General features: G+C 41.1%; 1 protein-coding gene across 1 annotated transcript in view; it reads left to right on the top strand.

Moving 5' to 3' along the window:
* Positions 1 to 21,111, top strand: part of LOC135202111 (uncharacterized) — a 69,330-nt gene that overhangs the window by 24,289 nt on the left and 23,930 nt on the right. The gene's annotated exons all lie outside the window — the stretch shown is intronic.

Raw genomic sequence — 21,111 nt, 5'->3', positions numbered from 1 at the left:
GAGCTAGAGCGTGTGAATGCTACAGCAACCAGGAAAGGTTAGGGGTCGGGAGGGAATATAACCAGTTTTTCCTGGTCAGTGCCGGATTGACATCCAGGATTCTCCTACAATAGTAGTTCGGGGTAAGTATATGGCGTCAGAACAATCAACAGATTGCGTTCGATATTTTCACTTGATTTCATCAAAATACTATAAGCTTTACATATTTATCTTGTATCGGAGTGATCACAATAAAATGTGTTCTTTCATGACAAATAGTTTTGATTAGAACACATTTCTCTCAAATTTTGGTGTTATGCCAAAATTTCTATGTTGCCAATGCACAATAATAGTTGTTAGCTGATGAGCATTCTTTCCTCAGCTTCAGCTACGACTTGCAGCTTAAATTTAGCAGTATATGCTCTTGCCGATCTTTTCACCATAGCGAATGAGGATATAGTAATGTAAAAATATATCAGTCCTATTCTACTTAACAGCATTTGTAACATAACTACAGTAATTTTTTACTACCGTATGATGGTTGAAATGCAAGCAAACCGCTGTTGTTATCGGATTCAGTTGTTCATAACAAATCAGCTGTTTTTGGCTGTATGCATTTACACAATAAGTATAACATTACCAACAATACTTTTACCATTCTCTTTTACTTTTTTAAACTTAACTAGAAGATTGTAAAATCGGATTATCCTAAGGGGAATTATTGTAACTTAAACACTACTAATAATTTTTTTAGTATAAAAATGTATTTTATAAAAATAAAATTTTCAAATATTAATAGTATTAGTACGTATATGGTAATCATGGCAAAGTATGTATCAATAAAATTTTTCAACTAAAATCCTGTGAAACCACAAAACAGCTTACCGAAGTAAATATTTCATATGACCTCTCTCTCTCTCTCTTCTCAATAATTCACAAATAATTTCACTCTTTTGAGATTTATGTAATATAAGGCCAACTGCCCATATCTCTCTCTTTTTGTACTGTGTATATCCTTTAATGAACTATGAGTTACTGTATCAACACAAAAATATACTAAATTCCATCATGAGTCATATTACAGTTTTATTATTGCTTTGATGTAGGTTCCATGATAACACACTATTGGCTGGAGGGATTGAAAGTAGCCATTAACAACTCATAACACCCCCCTCCTCTTTCTCCTGCTCTCCTTGACAACATGCTATTGGCAGGAAGGGTGGGATTTTAACCAACCACAAAGCTTTTACCTCGAGGGCTTTGCATACACTAGCAGGAGAGTAAGTAGTCTCTCTCTCTCTCTCTCTCTCTCTCTCTCTCTCTCTCTCTCTCTCTCTCTCTCTCTCTCTCTCTCTCTCTCTCTATATATATATATATTATATATATATATATTATATATATATATATATATATATATATAGAAGTTAAAATTTGGAAAGCTTTTTTTATGAAAGACAATAAAAATGCATGATATGTTATTTTTAAGACACCCAAAGAATACACAAAGAATTAAAAGTAAGGCTTTCTTGCGGTTTTCAATGATTATTTGGGGTTACAACGATTTTTGGCTTACAACGCACCGTCGGAATGGCACCCACTTCATAAAACCGGAGACTGCCTGTACTAGCAACAAACTTCTGAATAGAAGGGTCATCATCCTGGAATTTCCTTTTCCAAGTATTGCAGTCATTATGTGTGACATCTAGCAAAGGCACAAGACTGCACAAAATTGTCTTTAATAAATATGTATTTAAAAAAGTTAACCTTTAATATTCCAAATTTATATTTATATTGCCCATTTCATTTGCCAATGTGTGTTAAAAAAAAAAAAGCTCTCCACATGACAAATGATCTCTCTTCATGCACAGCTATGCATGATAGGCCATTCTCGTACCAAGTTTGACATAAATTGCTTCAACCATATATGCGTTGGACTGACATAGTAAGTATGACAGACACACCAAGGGAGTGGTTGCCAGGCAGATATGATAAACTTGAGGGACAACCAATAATTTAGACTTTGGCAGTAGAGCACAAAAAAATCAAGACAAGGTAGCAAACAAAGATTCAAAGGACATATTTAGTCATGAATGATGATGGAGAGAATTAGAGCTGAGTCCTGTCAAGTAAAGCATTCCCACTATGCAACATATAACCACTTGGTAAGCTGGCAGAACACCGCCAGTGACAGAGTATAGACTGATAACTCTAGCCACTGAGATTCCACATCTCAACATAATAGTCTGAATCTAACTACACTTTCTTTCAAGATGCTTACAGACTGCGTGCCAAATCTTCATTCATTTTTATTCTTTTAAAATGTTATTACCTTACAACTTAAATGGAACAGCCTATCTCCTGTTATTTCTGATATTCTCAAATAGAGAAGTATTGGGTCTATCATCCTTTCTGGCACAGCAGCATTTCCCGGTACAGTGTCCGATGGTCCTGCCTGTTGCTTGTTGGGTGTTGGCTGCGCTTTAGGCATTGAAAGAGCTCCCATATTCTTGCTTCCCCATTCTTTTAATAATCTGACTTTATGTTCTTCTTTCTCTGAAAGTAAAAATTTAATCTTTCATGATCAGACAGTAAAAATGTAATCTTTCATGAAATTAACAAAAATGTTTTTTAATACTGAAAAATTAATATCATTTTTACAACTGTTTCTTTAATACTGAAAAATTAGTATCTTTTTTACAACTATCATGTGAAAATGATAAGAAATTGGATGACTTATAAGAGTAGTTTTATCTGTCTCTAGAGATGAACATTACCACATGAAATTCCCTTTTACTTCTAAATAAGCCATGTGCTAAGCCTTGAACACTGCCCATATTGTATAAAAGAAGTGCAGTAGGTTTAACATTAACTTACTTCTGCAATCATATAAATTTACCAAAAAAAAAAAAAAATTATAGTAGTGCTTGCTGAAGAGAATACTTTAGAAAACTGTAAGAAAAAGTTTCCCTATAACTCAAATGCCAATTCCACAAAGATGGTATAAAAATAAGGTATAACATCTTCAAGTATTGCTAATACAGTATGTCTCCCGTAATTACGGGGGGTTAGGTACCACAACCACCAGTGTTAAGCAAAATTCTGCATTAAGTTGGTATCCCCTTCTAAAAATGCTTAAAACTGGCTATTTAAATAGTTTAGACACCAAAAACCCACCTCTAAAAATGCTTATAACTGCCTATTTTAATGGTTCAAATATACCTTAAACTATCATCCTAAAACCCTTTAACCCTCTTACGCTGAATGGGTATAATAAAAATTGTCTCCCATATGCCGAGGGGGTCTCGGAGTGAGCGCCGAAGCGGAAAAAATAATTTTTTCAAAAAATCACAGCACACTTAGTTTTCAAGATTAAGAGTTCATTTTTGGCTCCTTTTTTGTCATTGCCTGAAGTTTAGTATGCAACCATCAGAAATGAAAAAACATATCATTATCATATATAAATAATGCGATATATGATAGCGCAAAAACAAAATTTCATATATAATTGTATTCAAATCGCGCTGTGAGCAAAACGGTTAAAGCTAATGAGTTAATTTGTTTTTTTGTTGTATTGTACACTAAATTGCAATCATTTTGGTATATAACACATTGTAAAACGATCAAACCAACACAGAGAAAATATTATCACAAAATGATGCATGAATTCGTAACGCCCGGACGTAAAAAAATGTTTTTATAAAAAATTCACCATAAATCTAAATATTGTTCTAGAGACTTCCAATTTATTTAAAAATGAAGATAAATGATTGAATATTACTATACTGAGAGAGTTTTAGCTTAAAATTGCAGTTTTCGACCATTTCGGACAAGTTAAATTTGACCGAATGTTGAATTTTTTTATTTTATTTTATATGCAAATATTTCGAAAATGAGAAAAGCTACAACCTTCAATTATTTTTAGTTGTATTTTACATAAAATTGTGCACATTTTCATATATAAAACTCTATGAAACGCCTAATATGAAACGGAGCAAATATAACAATAATGCGATGTATGCATTTCGGAGATTTGCGTTGGAGAATCCGCGCGTGGAGGGAAGGAGTTTTTTTTTAAATTCACCATAAATCTAAATATTGTGCTAGAGACTTCAAATTTGTTTCAAAATGAAGATAAATGACTGTATATTACTAGACTGTAAGAGTTTTAGCTTACAATTGCGTTTTTCAACTATTTCGGTAGAGTTAAAGTTGACTGAACGTGGTTTTTTTCCATGTATTGTTATTTATATGCAAATATTTCAAAAATGAGAAAAGCTACAACCTTCAATCATTTTTTGTTGTATTTTACATAAAATCGCACACATTTTCATATATAAAACTTTATGTAACGGCTAATTTAAAATGGTGTAAACATTACGACAATCGCACGAAAAAATTTCCGATTTTTTTCGGAAGAGTTACCGCAGACGTAAGGAAAATGTTTTTTTTTTTCATAAATTCACCATAAATCAAAATATTGTGCTAGAGACTTCCAATTTGTTGCAAAATGAAGATAAATTATTGAATATTACTAGAATATAAGAGTTTTAGCTTACAATTGCGTTTTTTTACCATTTCGGTAGTCAAAGTTGACCGAAGGTTGAAATTTTGGCACATCGTTATTTATATGAAAATATTTTAAAACTGATAAAAGCTACAACCATGGGTTGTTTTTAGTTGTATTGTGCATGAAATTGCGCACATTTCCATATATAAAACTTTATGTAACGGCAAATTAAAAATGGTGCAAACATTACGACAATCGCACGAAAAAATTTATCGGAAGAGTTACCGCGCGGATTTAAAGAAAAAGTTTTTTTCATAAATTCACCATATATCGAAATATTGTGCTAGAGACGTCCAATTTGTTGCAAAATGAAGGTAAATGATTGAATATTACTAGAATATAAGAGTTTTAGCTTACAATTGCGTTTTTCGACCATTTTGGTAGAGTCAAAGTTGACCAAAGGTTGAAATTTTGGCACTTATCGGTATTTATATAAAAAATATTTCAAAACTGATAAAAGCTACAATTATGAGTATTTTTTGTTGTATTCTACATGAAATTGTGCACATTTTCATATATACTCCATGTAACAGCTAATTTAAAATGGTGCAAAAATTATGTCAACGTGACGAAATAATTTCTGAGATGTGTCACTGATACTTTTTAGTGCGATAAGAAAGAAATTCGCACTTGCGCGCCTGTGTAACGATTGTAAACAAAACATCGCCTTGATCCGTGAGCTCCCAGCATCCCCCAAGGCGCGTGATTCAAAAGTTTTCGGCTGGTAGGCCTATAAGTATTTTTCTGCGAATATTTAAAAAACTTATTTATGTCGATGTTTAATACGTCCAATCAGCACCCGGGAAACAATTTATCTCGACGTTTAATACGTCCAATTGGCGTAAGAGGGTTAATATAATTTCAAAATATCAAATATACCTTGAACTATGTTCCTACAAACCTTTAATATAATTTCAAAGTCATTCTTACATTACCTTTAAAAGTCTATGGCTTAATGCTATGTGTGAAAACTAAACTCCCGACATTTAATCACAGACATTTTCTCCAATAAAGTACTGAAGCTGTACTATTTTATTTTTTCAGACAGGGGAAACATTGGGAATTCCCCAGTAGAGTTAAAATATACTGTAGTACAGTAATTAAATGCTTAAATACATAAAAATCTAAATTATAAATGCAATCAATCTTGTGTATGTAGTATGTTACAATGATTTACTAGTTTTCAAATATCAATATTAAAGTAAACACATTAATAGGATATTTTGCTTTCAGAATCCATTTACACTGTATTACGTATTATTTTGATCAATTATCATCATATGTGTAAAAAAAAATTGTCCCGACATTTGTAAAGCCTACGTTCTGAGAATCAGCTAATTGAGGATGCTAAAAGAAACAAATGTATTAATGGAATTATTATTTTTAATACTTTACATAACGGTTTATGATACAGGAATTTATATCTCACTGAGAGAGAGAGAGAGAGAGAGAGAGAGAGAGAGAGAGAGAGAGAGAGAGAGAGAGAGAGAGAGAGAGAGAGAGAACAGTGTGTTTATGTATTACAAATAAAGTCTCAGCACAGAAGCTGGGAATAAGACTAAACTTAAGACTTGCCAGGCTGGGGAAGACAAGCTTTTTTGTGATTTTGCAGGATTTTAATTTAGCATTTTACTAATATTTTGCTGTTTGCATTAATAGTTGAAAATTAGTCATTGTTTACATTAAATGGGAACTTCTGGTTAATAGCCATTAAATTTTGTCAAACAGAACTTTTAATAAGCTAAAAAAAATTAGCCATTTCTCAAATCTGTACGTAATATGATATTGATATGATACAATAAAGTTTTGTACATACTTACCCGACAGATATATACTTAGCTATAGTCTCTGACGTCCCCAACAGAATTTCAAATTTCGTCGCACACGCTACAGGTAGGTCAGGTGATCTACCCTCCCGCTGCTGGGTGGCGGAACTAGGAACCATTCCCGTTTTCTAATCAGATTTTCTCTTCCACCTGTCTCCTGAGGGGAGGCTGGGCGGGCCATTAACCGTATATATCTGCCGGGTAAATATGTACAAAACTTTATTGTATCATAACAATATCATTTTTGTACATGCAACTTCCCCGGCAGATATATACTTAGCTGATTGGCACCCTTGGTGGAGGGTAAGAGACAGCCAAATAAATATATAAAAAACAGGAAACAACATATGTTGTAGGTTATAAAAACCTTGGTTCTTACCTGATTGGGCAGAAGACTTCATGGATACTGTCTATGCGTCTGCTTTGCCTCAAGAGCTTCAGCGAGGTAGTGACCTATGACTGAGAGCTCTTCTGGATCTTGTCAATGGAGGCTTACCCACTTACATGACAGAACCTTTTTGGATCTTGTCAATGGGGCTAACCCACTTACATGACAGAACCTATACCGCTGGCAATTTCAAGGAGCACAAAACCAATCCAGACCACCTGACCAATTCTAACCCATGTTAGAACTAACAATTGAAAGGGGGTACAACCTAACCCCTCTTCCAAACAACCATAAAAACACAATATCAACTCAAAATTAAGAATAGCTACATTAAAAAGGATTAGTTTCAGCTCCCTGTCCCAGCACTGAATCCGCAGATACGTAAGGACCCAAAGAGAAGCACTTATCATACGCCACTTTAACGTCTCTCAAATAGTGGGAAGCAAACACTGAATTGCATCTCCAGAATGTAGACGCAGCTAGATCATGCAGCAATATTATTCTTATGAAAGGGCCAGAGATGTAGCAATGGCCCTCACTTCATGAGCTTTCACTCTAAGGAGCCTAAACTGCTCTTCTCCACACGCCAGATGTGCTTCTTTTATGATACTTCTCATAAGCGTTCTTTGAAATAGGCCTTCTGGGATCTCTGACTGAGCACCAGAGACTCTCTAGGTTGCCCTTCAGCTGCTTCTTCCTCTCTAAATAAAATTTCAAGATCCTGACAGGGCATAGGGATCTCTCTAACTCCTTTCCCGCTAAAGACGAGAGCCCCTTTACTTCAAAACTTCTGGGCCAGGGTTTAGAGGGATTCTCATTCTTGGCTAAGAATAAGGATTTAAAGGAGCAGATCGCTGACTCCCCTTTGAACCCCACTCTGCCATCCAAAGCCTGCAACTCACTAATTCTTTTAGCAGTAGCAAGAGCCATAAGAAACAGAGACTTCCTAGTAAGATCTCTGAAAGAAGCCACTTGAGGAGGTTCAAATTTATTGGACATCAGATATTTCAGGACAATGTCCAAGTTCCAACTGGGGGGCCTAGAGGTCTTCTTTTTTGCGGTTCCAAAAGATCTGATAAGATCATGAAGGTCTTTATCCTCAGATATTTTCAGGTTCCTGTTCCTGAAAACCGCGGCCAGCATGCTCCTATATCCCTTGATTGTCGGCAGAGCTCGGTTACAATCTTCCCTTAAAAAGAGAAGGAAGTCAGCAATATCAGTCACAGAGGTATTGGATGAGGATAACTTCTGCATCTTGCACCATCTTCCAAACACCTCCCACTTCAACTGGTAGACTCGCAAGGTAGAAGTCCTACGGGCTCTGGCGATAGCCCTAGAAGCCTTGAGCGAAAAGCCCCTCGCTCTGACAAGTCTTTCGATAGTTTGAAGGCAGTCAGGTTGAGAGCGGGGAGGTTTTTGTGAAACCTGTCGAAGTGGGGTTGTTTGAGCAGATCTCTCCTGAGTGGAAGGGATCTAGGAAAATCTATCATCCATTCAAGTACCTCTGTGAACCATTCTTGAGCAGGCCAAAAGGGGGTGATTAGAGTCAGTTTCGTCCCTTCTGAGGCAGCGAACTACCTTAGTACTTCCCCCAAATCTTGAATGGGGGAAACGCGTACTCATCTAGTCCTGCCCAGTCCAGGAGGAGGGCGTCTAAAGCTATTGCCCTCGGATCCGTGATGGGGGAGCAATAGTTGCCCAGCCTCCTGTTCCAGTGTGTGGCAAACAGGTCTAAGTTCGGTCTGCCCCAAAGATTCCACAGCCTCTGACAAACATCCAGATGGAGAGTCCATTCGGTGGGGAGGACTTGATCCCTCCTGCTCAGCAGGTCCGCCCTCACGTTCCTCTCCCCTTGCACAAACCTGGTTAGTAGCTTGATGTTTCTCTCCTCTGCCCACAGTAACAGGTCCCTTGCTGTTTCGTACAGGGAGAAGGAATGAGTTCCTCCCTGTTTCCTTATGTATGCCAGAGCTGTGGTGTTGTCAGAGTTTACTTGAACTTGATCCTATGACTTCTGGCTCGAACTCTGTAAGGGCCAGAAATACTGCTGCCAGCTCTTTTCTGTTTATGTGCCAGGTCACCTATTCCCCCTTCCAGGTGCCTGACACTTCCTTCGCCCCTAGTGTTGCTCCCCATCCCGACTCTGAAGCATCTGAGAACAACACTAGGCGCGGGTTCGGCTTTAGCAGCGACCTTCCCTCGTAGAGTCTTAGCGGGTTGAGCCACCAACCGAGGTCCTTTTTGATTCCTTCCAGGATCGGGAAGGTGTTCGCTAGGTCCTGCAAACTCTGGTCCCACATCCGCCTCAGGTAGAACTGAAGGGGCCTTAAGTGTAGTCTTCCTAGGGAAACGAACTGCTCCAGAGAGGAAAGTGTCCCCAGAAGACTCATCCACTCCCTTGCGGAACACCGTTCTTTTCCTAGGAAGGCTGTCACTTTTTCCAAGCATCGCTCTTTTCTTTCCTGGGATGGAAAAGCTAGAAAATCCCGAGAATCCATCTGCATCCCCAGATAGACGATGTTCTGACTGGGAACCATCTGGGACTTCTCCCGGTTGATCAACAGTCCCAGGGACTGGGTCATCTTCAAAGTTAAGTCTAAGTCCTCCAGACATCGATCCCTCGACTCGGCACGAATTAGCCAGTCGTCTAGGTACAACGAGAGCCTCACCCCCTCCAGATGCAGCCACTCGGCTACATTCTTCATGAGGCCCGTGAAAACTTGAGGGGCCATCAACAGGCCGAAGCACAAGGCCCTGAACTGAAAAATCTTTCCCTGGACCATGAACCGCAGATACTTCCTTGATGACGGATGGATGGGTACAGGCAGTCCCCGGGTTACGACGGGGGTTCCGTTCTTGAGACGCGTCGTAAGCCGAAAATCGTCGTAAGCCGAAACGACGCTTGGAAATAAGTCTTTAAACTAATAAAAAGTTATAAAAAACCTTACTTGTAAATCCTTGGTTACAACTACATGTTGTTTTCCCTGTAGTTTTATGTACAACCTGGAGTTATTTTCATAAAAGAATGCTAGTTCTTGAAGGTAAAAACTATTGTAATCCTCTGGTGACACTACATTCTTGAAGTTTTATGTACAACCTGGAGATGCAAAATCTTGATGGGGCTACAAGAACAGCTGATTACTATTTACGTATCATATAGACTAATTAAAGTAAATGTATCTTTAAATAGGCTTATATATTAGTATCAACAAAACATTTCCTGCCATGAGTCAGAGGGCCGTTTTAATGAAACGAACACTTCTCTGTCCTATCTGTTCAGAAAATAAAAACGTTACGTCAATCCCCCAGCCCACTGTTGCCAAAGCGTCTCTCTCTCTCTCTCTCTCTCTCTCTCTCTCTCTCTCTCTCTCTCTCTCTCTCTCTCTCTCTGATCAAATTACATTGGAAACTTGACATACGATTGCCCTAATATACGACTGTTTTGAGATATAACAGAAAATTCGCGAAAATACAAGCCTTTGATATACAACGAAATATTTGAGATACGATTTTGCGATGAGTTGTTTAGTTGTATAGGCGACCGATAAATGGCGTTCAGTCTGTTTGTTTGTTGGTGCTGCATGTTAACACGTCGTTGTTTAGTTCGTTGTATTTGCGCCTATTTTTCGTGTTATTTTGTCTATTTTATTATTAACCATGGGTCTCAAAGCTAAAGACAAAGCAGGTGATAAGAAAAAACCCAAGAAAATGATTTCGATGGAAGCAAAACATGAAATTATAGCAAAGCATGAACGTGGCGTTCGTTTCGTCGATTTGGCAAACGAGTATGGTCGAAATCCTTCTACAATATCCACGATCATCAAGCAAGCAGAAGGAAGCTATAAAAACCCCCGAGACCATTGTTGCCAAAGCGTCTCTCTCTCTCTCTCTCTCTCTCTCTCTCTCTCTCTCTCTCTCTCTCTCTCTCTCTCTCTCTCTCTCTCTCTGATCAAATTACGTACTGGATAATGTCTCTCTTTGGATACTTCGATTTTTGCCAAATATTGAGGCTACAAGAACAGTTGATTACTATTTACGTATCATATAGACTAATTAAAGTAAACGTATCTTTAAATAGGCTTAATAATTATTAGTATCAACAAAACATTTACTGGCATGAGTCAGAGGCCGTTTAAAAAACGAAACGAAACTTCTCTGTCCTTAACTCGGAGCGTCGGAAGACGGCCTCTCTCTCTCTCTCTCTCTCTCTCTCTCTCGCTCTCTCTCTCTCTCTCTCTCTCTCTCTCTCCTCTCTTCATCAAATTACTGGATAATGTCTCTCTTTGGCTGATACTTGGAATTGCGTTGTAATCTAACCAGAAACTTCGTTTTGTTTATTATTACTGGAAACAAGCAATGATTTTTTCATTATTTGCGCTTTGGACTGTTATATGTAAACTAGTATGTATTCATTCGCTCGGAAACTAGTTCCGCATATGAGGCGTCACTAAAAAACATAGAAAAATACAACATAAAAAGTGTCGAAAATCATATCATAATCTCAAAATTTTTGTTGTAATAACCTAAGAAACTTATTTTTATTAATATACTGTGCTAAACTATAAAGGATTTTTATCATAGTATGCGTTTTTTTAAAAGCGTCGTTAACTCGGAGCGTCGGAAGCGTCAGCGTCGTAACCTCGGAACAAGCGTCGTAACCCAGGACGGATTTTTCCATTGAATATTTAAGAAAAAGCGTCGTAACCTCGGAACGTCGTAAGCCGGAACGTCGTAACCCTGGAGGACCGCCTGTACATGGAAGTACGTGTCCCGAAGGTCCAGGGACACCATCCAGTCCCTGACGAAACGCAGCGAGAACCAAAGAGGTCGTCTCCATGAAGAATTTCCTCTTCTCGACAAAGAAGTTTAAGGCGCTTACGTCCAAAACAGGTCTCCACCCCCCTGAGGCCTTCGGAACGAGGAACAGGCGATTGTAGAATCCCGAGGAGTGGAGATCTTGAACTGGCTCTATGGCCTCCTTCTCCAACATCTGGTCCACCAAATAAAGAAGGGTCAGTCGCAGAACAGGGTCCTTGTACCTGGCTGATAACTCCCTCAAAATAGAGAGGGACCAGCTGTCCGCCCCTCTCTGTGCCCAGACTTCTGCGAGGTTCGAAAGGGGCGTGTACAGAAGAAAAGCTCTTTGAACAGGAGACACAGATTTAGTGAGGAAGGAGTTGTAGACCGCTCTCTTCTTCAAAAGTCCTGCTCCAAAGAGAGAGGCAATCTCCCCCGAGCCATCTCTAACTGCCTTGTCCATACAAGACAGTATGCTGTTGAGTTCCTCCGGTCCTAGGAACTCGGGATCTTGAGTCTTCTTTGCCAGAGCCCCAAGGGACCAGTCCAAAAAGTTGAAGACTTCTAGCACTCTAAAAAGTCCCTTGAGGAAATGATCCAACTCGTTCATGCCCCACGTCGTCTTAGCAGCAGCCAGGGAATGTCTTCTGGAGGAATCCACCAACGTGGAGAAGTCCGTGTCCGGCGATGAGGGGAGTCCCAACCCCATCGGTTCTCCTGTCTTGTACCAGATGCCAGGTTTCCCCGAGAGCTTGGAAGGAGGAAAAGAAAAGACCGTCTTGCCTGCCTCCTCCTTGGACCATAGCCATTCCCCAAATCCTTGCAAGGCCTTCTTCATAGAGATGGTGGGACGCATCTTGAGGAAGGAGGATCCTTTCGAGGCCTTGGTGCTGGAGAAAAGCGATCGGGGAGAAGGAGGAGCAGCTGGGCTGAGGGAGTCTCCAAAATCCTGCACCAACAAGGCCGCTAAAAGTTTGTAATCTGACAAACCCGTGGCTCTGGGGGCTTCCTCCTCCGAGACATCCTCCAGGTCTTCCTCCACAGCTGCTCGTAGACGTTCCTGAGAAGTGCCCACTTCCCCTACGAGTCTGCCAGGGGGAACACGTCCTGAAGTAGAAGAGCGCCTGACAGGAGAGGAGCGCCTACAGTGAGAAGAACGTCTGGTAGGAGAGGCGCTTCTGTCCGTAGAAGAGCGCCTACCAGGAGTAAGGCGCCTGCCTGAAGAAGAGCGCCTGCCAGGAGAAGAGCGCCTGCCAGGAGAGGCGCGCCTACCAGGAGGAGAGCGCCTGTCAGGAGAAGCGCGGCTGCCAGGGGAGTAGCGCCTGCTGGAAGAAGAGCACCTGGTAATAGAAGAGCGCCTGCTAGGAGAGGCGCGCCTACCAAGAGGAGCGCGCCTGCTAGAAGACGTGCGGCTAGCAGGAAAGGAGCGCCTAACAGGGGAGAGGCGCCCGCTTGGAGAGGAGCGCTTGCGGAGAGAGGAGCTCCTGTCAGGAGACAAGCGCCTAGAGCTTCTCGGAGAAGGGCTCCTGTCCCGAGAAGCACGTCTCTTGCGAGAAGGGAGATCTTCTGTCCGAGAGAGAGGTCTTGACTTCTTGACTGGAAGCGCGATGTCCTTCCTACGAGGGGGATCCTTATCCAAAGAGCCCATCACAGTCGTCAGTTGCTCCTGAAGGCCCACAAGAATGAGCTTAGTAGACTTCTCCTGATCTCCTCCAGGAGAAGGCAAGCAAGGCCTCGGAGAAGAGGGAAGAGCCAAACGAGAAGAATCTGTCCTGGAATCTCCTCTCTCTTCGTGTCATAAGGATTCGTCAGGGAAGTGCTCTGGGCTGGAGTCCAAAACACTGCTGGGAGCCATCCAGGATCTCTTCAAAGGGCGCGACTCCTCAGCCGAACTCCATCCGCACCTCTGGGAAGACGAATTGGACGAAGAAAAGCACTTCTGAAGGATGCCTTTCCTGTGGCAATCCATGGCAGCCTGGGTCGGGACAACAGGACCTGCCGAAAGGATGCCTGACCGGTGGGGATTCTCTACAACCTCCTTACGGTTTTCGACATTCCTCCTCCACTGGGCCTGGGAGTTTGGAAGAGGTCTAGACCTGGGAGCGTTGCAGAGCCGATCAGACGCCCCCTCCACTACACTGGGAACACTGCACAAATCACTTTCCACAGCACTCTTACCTTTCTCCATTGCAAGCAACTGCAATTCCATCCTGCGAATCGCGGCTTTCATGTCAGCCATTTCAGAAGACAAATCCGCAGGTTCGATGAAGGGAGAAGGTGCTGAAACTGGAAGAGAAGGTGTAACAACTACATTAGGGTTAGGGTCTAAATATCTCAACTAGGCTCGTTAGTACGAGACCTACTGGTAGCTTTCTAGATGAAGGCTTCCTAACCTGTCCTCTAACTTCCTCAGATAAGAAGAAAGAGACTTCCATTCTTCCTCATTCAAACCCTCACATTCAGCACAAGGATTATTAATAGAGCAATCATTCCCCCGACACCTCATGCATACAGTGTGAGGATCTACCGAACCCTTCGGTAGCCTCACCTTACAGTCATCCATCGCACACACTCTATACACAGTACTAATGTCTGACATCGTGACAGAACAGTAAAAAGCAAATCCAAAGAAAAGTCCACAAAAGCCTATGCCAAGCCAACGATCCAATACGTCACCAAAAGACAGTCCAAAAATGATCCACGGCAAGCGAAAACAAAATCTAAAGCAGAAGGAACTAACAACGGGTGTTGCTGGAACCGGCGACAGAGAAAATCTGATTAGAAAACGTGAATGGTTCCTAGTTCCACCACCCAGCGGCGGGAGGGTAGATCACCTGACCTACCTGTAGCGTGTGCTGCGAAATTTGAAATTCTGTCGGGGACGTCAGAGACTATAGCTAAGTATATATCTGCTGGGGAAGTTGCATGTACAAAACCCATTTTTTTACAATTTAATTTCAAATTAGCGCCGAGGTACTTATACTTAAATGGAGACTATGGTGCCATCTGGCAGATTAGTACCGATGACGTAGTGTAGCAGTCGCCTCGATGAGTAGTGTGCATCGCTCAATAACAAGCACAGCAAAGCCTACCAGGCGACGATCTCCATGACTGCTGCTGAACAGGGGGAGGTGGAGGACCTGACGTCTCCGAGGATGGGACTTGGACTTGGACACAGCCTGGTGCACCAGTCGGTCTTTGGTGTCAGCCCGGCGCCGGTCTATCGCATTTTCGAGTTCTGTCCGAGGAAACAAAAATTGGGACTTCAACAACTCTCCGTTCCGCAATGCCAGCAAGGACTCGGTGTCGAGTGATCTCTCCATCCTAGACAAAGCTGCGTCCCTTCTAATCAGAAGAAGATTAGCCCATAAATTGGCACTGAGGTGAGCCAAATACGACTGCAACAGACTGGCAAGCGAGGAGGCACTCACCAACCCTTCCGGGGACCTTACAGAAGCTATCTTGGCAATAACCACAGACCAGAGGTCCAGCCAAGAAACCGTCTGCAACATGGAGGCCGCCGTAGATTCCAATGCTGAGGCATCTTGTGGAGACAAGGACGGAGCCACCGACCTCACCTGTTCCAAAGTCAAACCCGGCTTCAGGCAAATGACGTCTGGGTTAAGATAGCGTGACAACAAAAATGCAGAGCTTATAGCATAGTACTTCCTATGTCTCATGACAGGCGGAAGTAGTAGTTTGGTAGAGGCCCTAGAGTGAAGCGACCCGTCCCGGTCCAAAACAGAGGCGTTAACCTTCTGCAAGACCGACTGAACATGCCACGACAAAGGAAGCCGAGAAATGATTTGGGGTCCTGAGTAGCTCCCACCAAGGCTTCCATGCAAGGAGTGTAAGACAACCAAGCCTGAGTCCTACTTTCCAAATTGTTAAACCCATGAATGAGATCAACAACTTCCGAAAAGGAAGACAGAAACTCTTGCGTGTCTCCCTCCTCCTGCTCCAGCAATGGAGACCGATGACGACTTCTCCACCAAAATTAACGGAAGGGTTAGCAGCCAAACAGTCCGAAACCCCAACTAACCTGTCTGAGCTGGGTCCAAGCGTCAGCCTCTGAAACGAACCCACTATAACACTAGGAACATCACTTACCTCAACAGATGACTCCCCATGTCCATGAATGGTCACGGGCGTGGCGGATGTACGTATATGAGATGGGGGGGAAACTCAAACACTCAAGATCGAAGGAGAATCCCTTAGAGTCAAACTCTTGGAAGCACCAGTGAGAGAGGCAGGCAAACACTCCAGCTGCACTAACTCCGTGCTCACTACCTTTGACCTCTTGACAGGTGCCTTCAGATCTTTACAGCGATGAATAGGCCTTGGAGAAGAAGGAGCACTAACATTATGTGCATGAGCAGGGGAGGTTGCAACATGCTCGCAATGTGCATGGAGGGGGGGTGTGGGGGGGTGGAGGGTCACACGCTCGAGATTTGAGGCAGAGGACGAAACATCTCCTGCAGAACGCACACCACTAACACTGACGGAAACTACAGCATACTCGGAAACACGTCCGCGTTGTTCCTCCTTCAAAGGCGAAGGAAGGGCAAAGTCCTTAGCCTTCCAACACTTGATACGCCGATGAGGCATAGAGGGGGAGGAGGGAGAGGAAGATAGCACTAGTTTCTTATGCGAACTCTTCTCAGGAGGCGGGGATGAAGCAACACGTTTCCTACCAGTCCTCCCAACTGATAAGGCAGCCAACTTCACATCCAATACAGAGTCCAACCTCTGAAGCACTGCCTGGCATATGACCTCAGACTGATGTGCCAGAGAAGGCTCCGATGACAAGGAAGAGAGATGTAGCGAACTGGGCATCAGTGATGACGTCACGGCTGAGATAAGGCGGATCAGAGGAGACGACTGGGAGAGACTTCATCGATGTGAGCGACGTCACAAGGGGCGGTGATGTCACAGCTTCCCCTCAGTGCAAGGGGGAGAGAGATGCCACTGGCAGAGGAATACACAAAGATGGAACCTGTGACGTCATCAACGGGGCTGACACCACAGCATCACTCCGACTAGAAGCGGCGGCAGACACTGGCGGAGCAATACAAGATGGCCGACTGCTGCTACCCACGAAGACGAGGCTGGGAGGAGGGGAGGATGGCCTGGCCAGAACGGGAAGGGAAGCCTCCACAAAATGCACTAGCAACCCCTCCAAGGACAGAGTACACCAAAGCCCAAGCGTCTTCCAAATCGCCGCCATTTTGGACGCCTCCAACTCTGGAAGAGAAGAAATTGATGAAAAAGCCTCACCCTTCTCGGGAACCAAATAAACTCCCGAGGAAGAAGGGGCTACATTACAAACATTACCCTGGTAGCCTCCCGATACTTCCATCGACAAATCGATGGAAGAAAAGGAAGGAGATGCAGGGACAACACTAACTTGAGGGTTGAGGGTTTGACCACCACGGGAGACAAAAAACATCGGAATAGGCCGCAAACCTTCCCAAGTAGGAAGAGTCGAAACCCTCTGATGTTCTCTCTTCATATAAAACAACCTCCACTGCTCCTTAGGCCATGCCCGGCATTCCGTGCAAGGATTCGTAATACAGTAGGGCCTTGATAATCACGGGGGATAGGGCCTAGATGGATTATGGAATTTAGGGCATAGCCCAAGCGTTGGGACCTATAAGATCATTCAGCGCTGAAATGAAAGTATGACTAGATGGAAAAATGAGAAATGAAATGAAAATGATAAACTGATGACAATCCTGCACTTGAACAGGAATGTAAATCAGCAAAGGCCATTTTACTCTCCCCCCAGCATTCCGATCATCCAAAGTTATGAAAGATCGTTTTGGCCAGATAGGGCCTAGAACCTCCCGAGATAAGTAAATACCCATGTTATCCTGGTACCCCCTCAAAAATTGCTAAAAACTGCCTACTTTAATAGTTAACCCACCCAAAACCAATATTCCAATGTTTATAACTGCCTACTTTAGTTCAAACACCAAATATGTTTTCAAGTATCACCTTAAACTAAATTCAGGATAGTTTCAAAGTTATTTTACAACATTAGCCTTAAAAATATATGTAGTATATGTGCTACTGTACATATGTAGCCTACTAGCCTATGGATTACAGCTAAAAGCCTACATATGCATGCTGATGTGGGCCCTTTTCTTCACAACACATGTCAATATATTACACGTAATAACCTTCATCTGACGTTTAGGCCTCTTTCCCATAAGAGTAAAAGAATCGGGGCTTTTGGATGCCACATAATCAACTCGTTTAAATGGGTACAATTTAAAGAACACGGCGAACAAGACTTCAATAACAACATAAAACGTGGACAGGCCAGCGTTGCCAAATGGGAATGGCAATTTCTTGCTAGATTTTGCTCCATAAAGTGCTAAAAAATTCACATCATACACAACAATACCACCGAGCCAATTTCAACCGATTGCTCTCTTTTTCAAATCAAACATGTTTCTAACATACACAGTGTACTTGTACATTACGTTTCATGATTCATAATAATTTCAAAACCTATTCTGTTCAATTCCTGAAAATGGTTTTGCAAGATTTTTTTCTTTTTCTTACATGATATATCAAAACATAGTAGAATAAAAGGAATATTAAACTTAACATTACAGAGTTTTGATGTCGAAATGCATATGCTAGATGTATTTGAAAACAAATGCAAGTTTTCCTGCCAGATGCTGGATTGAAAATTTTCTTGCTAATTACCTCAAGAAAATGAAAGCTAGCATTAAAAATGCAAAATTGGTAACACTGGACTCAACAGATCCGTGTTAATAGTACAAATGATTGTTATTGCATCATTAAAAATACCAAAATAAACGAAGTCGCAAAGCCGATTCTATTCATGTTTTTCTAAACACGTAGCCTAAAAGGAAAATTTATTTTGTTTGTTTCATCGTGCCACAAACCCCTGACAATGCAGAGTACATATGATCATTCTAAACTATTATTTACTAACTGAGTAACAATGATATTGTGTATTGAAAATGAATGTTACGTATATTCCCAAACATTATTACTACCATGATGAGTACTATTACAATTTCGTAAGATAATCTTGCTGTGGACGCTACCAATATTTGATTTTCATATAAGTACGTACATTTGTCAGCTGGCTGGCTTCGCATAGATAAAAGTTGATTTCACTGATATGAAATTATTCCACGAATAGCCTTTTCATTATGAAGATATGACGATAACATAGAAGGTAAAATATGGTTTTACGTATTTCGTGTTTACGCTTTGTCGCAGAGAGAGAGAGAGAGAGAGAGAGAGAGAGAGAGAGAGAGAGAGAGAGAGAGAGAGAGAGAGAGATTCTTTCTTCAGATCTCCATTACATGAAGAATGAGTAAAATTGTATTTATTTTAACCTTTGGAAGTCACCATTGAATATCAGCAGCGACAATTTAAACACAACTCGATAAACGCTCGATAATTATGGCAGATGATGTCAGCAATCAGCTGTTTCTCATAGAGAGAGAGATTGTTGCCTGATTTGGTTGTAACATTGACAGATATCCATTAGCTGAAGTTGAATAATAGTTGTGTATTGAGAATACTGATAATTTTAATAAAACTATTGTTTTACTATGTCTAATCGTATTGCATGCATTATTACCATATTATAGTATTATGATATGAACATAGCGATCTACCATTTGCATTCTGGTTTTGTTTACATTCTTGAAATAATAACCTGATGTCATTTTACCAATATCATCACTGTTTTTAGTTGCCGAATGGATCTTAATTCAGAGATATGCCTATAATACATAAGGTGAGAATGGTTTTATTACCTTTATTGTCAGTTAATATCATAATGTGAATCTTCATGAATTTTGGTGGTTATCGCACTGCTACTAGGTTTAGCCTACCAATGAACGTCATACATATACCTTGAATAGGCTATTCATTATGAAGATATGCCAATAATATATAAGGTGAGAATACTTTTATTACCTTTATTGTCAGTTAATATCATAATGTGAGTTGTTTCATGTATGTTGGCGATTATCCGACCACAGCCAAGGCATAGCCTACTGATAAACATCGCATGTGCAACACGTTTCTCCTGCGATGCTGCGATTCATACCAGCGATATAGCATAAGAGGCGGTCCAAGGAGAAACCCGTGAATGACTGATTTCGTGATTACTGATCCAAGATTAAGCGATGCCCCACTGTAGTACAAAAATTAGAACGACACCTACTGCATGTGATGTGAGGGTCTGTCGCTGCCGAAGCCAAAAAACGAGAACACGGAAAACCAGGAACTCCGGGGCACATAGCCTGATGCCAAGAAGGAGCAGAAGCAGCCATAATACCAGCCAAACACACACACACACACAAAAAGAAACAAAACGGGCAATGAACCAGGAAAAGGCCAAGAGAGGTAACACAACTCTCACCCAGGCGATAAAAAAAAAGACTGGTGTAGCGGCGTCATCCTTGACCACTCCTAACCCGAGCTACGCATGCGTTGCCAGATATCACAAGATTCCTTGATTTCATCTGCTTTTTAACCGGATCCAGCTAGGTACTAGAAATTATCCTATTGTTACGACTCAAGGTTTGATCGCATATAAACAATGAAGTTGTTATAAAATTGTTTCGTTCTTTTGCTCATTCATACCTCATGCTGAAGTGTTTGTCTGGTGATCTTTTCATAATTTGTTTACTTACCTGATGGAGGGACAGTCAGAGCAATGTACCAAGTAATTCCCTTTTCTTTTGTATTTCCTTTTGTTTATTTCTTTGGTATCTATTTGATCTAATTAGATTTACTTTGGGGATCTTATGTAGTTTGTATTGCATTTATTATGGGGTAATTGCTAATTATATTCATGGCTGTTTCAGGTAATAATCTACTGAAGTTTAAGTTGAATAAAGCTTGGATAGCAGCAGACAAGCCTTTTAATGTCACAACAGAAGTCTTAAGTACCTGGGGCATTCAAAGACCATGAATGTTCCGCTGAAATGAACGCCACATGTAAAAAACTTACCAGAACCTTATCCTGCTTGCTAACATCTCTTAACAGTGCATAAATGTAAATGACAGACATAAACATACCTGTTAAAAAATAAGAACAATGAACTGTGTAAGGCACTATGTCACTTTCTGGATCTCCCTTAAACACAATCAACTGATTTTCATTAAATATTTTCGCTCTTATAGCATCTTTGTATTTCTCCATCTGAAAGAGAAAAATGATAAATAACCATTATAATATTAATGTAGTTGGAAAAACTAGCAATAACTAAAATTCTCTTAAAGTATTCATAGCACTTTAAAAAATATGACATTTCTATAGTGAAAGTAAAGTTTTATATATACTTACTAAGTCTGTAGTAATTAAATAGCTAATAAATTTACCACGCCATCAAAAAAATTCAAATTTCGTGGTAATACTTCAAAAGCTCAGTGTAGGAATGCAGTGCCTACTATGGCAACAGTATTGTTAATGATTTGACTGATCACCTCATTTTATTTTATGCCCAATGTCCATCAGAGGGGAGGAGTGTGGGGTCTAAATGTAATTATTT

The sequence above is a fragment of the Macrobrachium nipponense genome, chromosome 30, assembly GCF_015104395.2.
Source record: "Macrobrachium nipponense isolate FS-2020 chromosome 30, ASM1510439v2, whole genome shotgun sequence".
In the NCBI taxonomy this organism is placed as follows: Eukaryota; Metazoa; Arthropoda; class Malacostraca; order Decapoda; family Palaemonidae; genus Macrobrachium; species Macrobrachium nipponense.
Note: the sequence above shows the minus strand (reverse complement) of the source record. Positions and strands in the feature narration are given on the sequence as shown.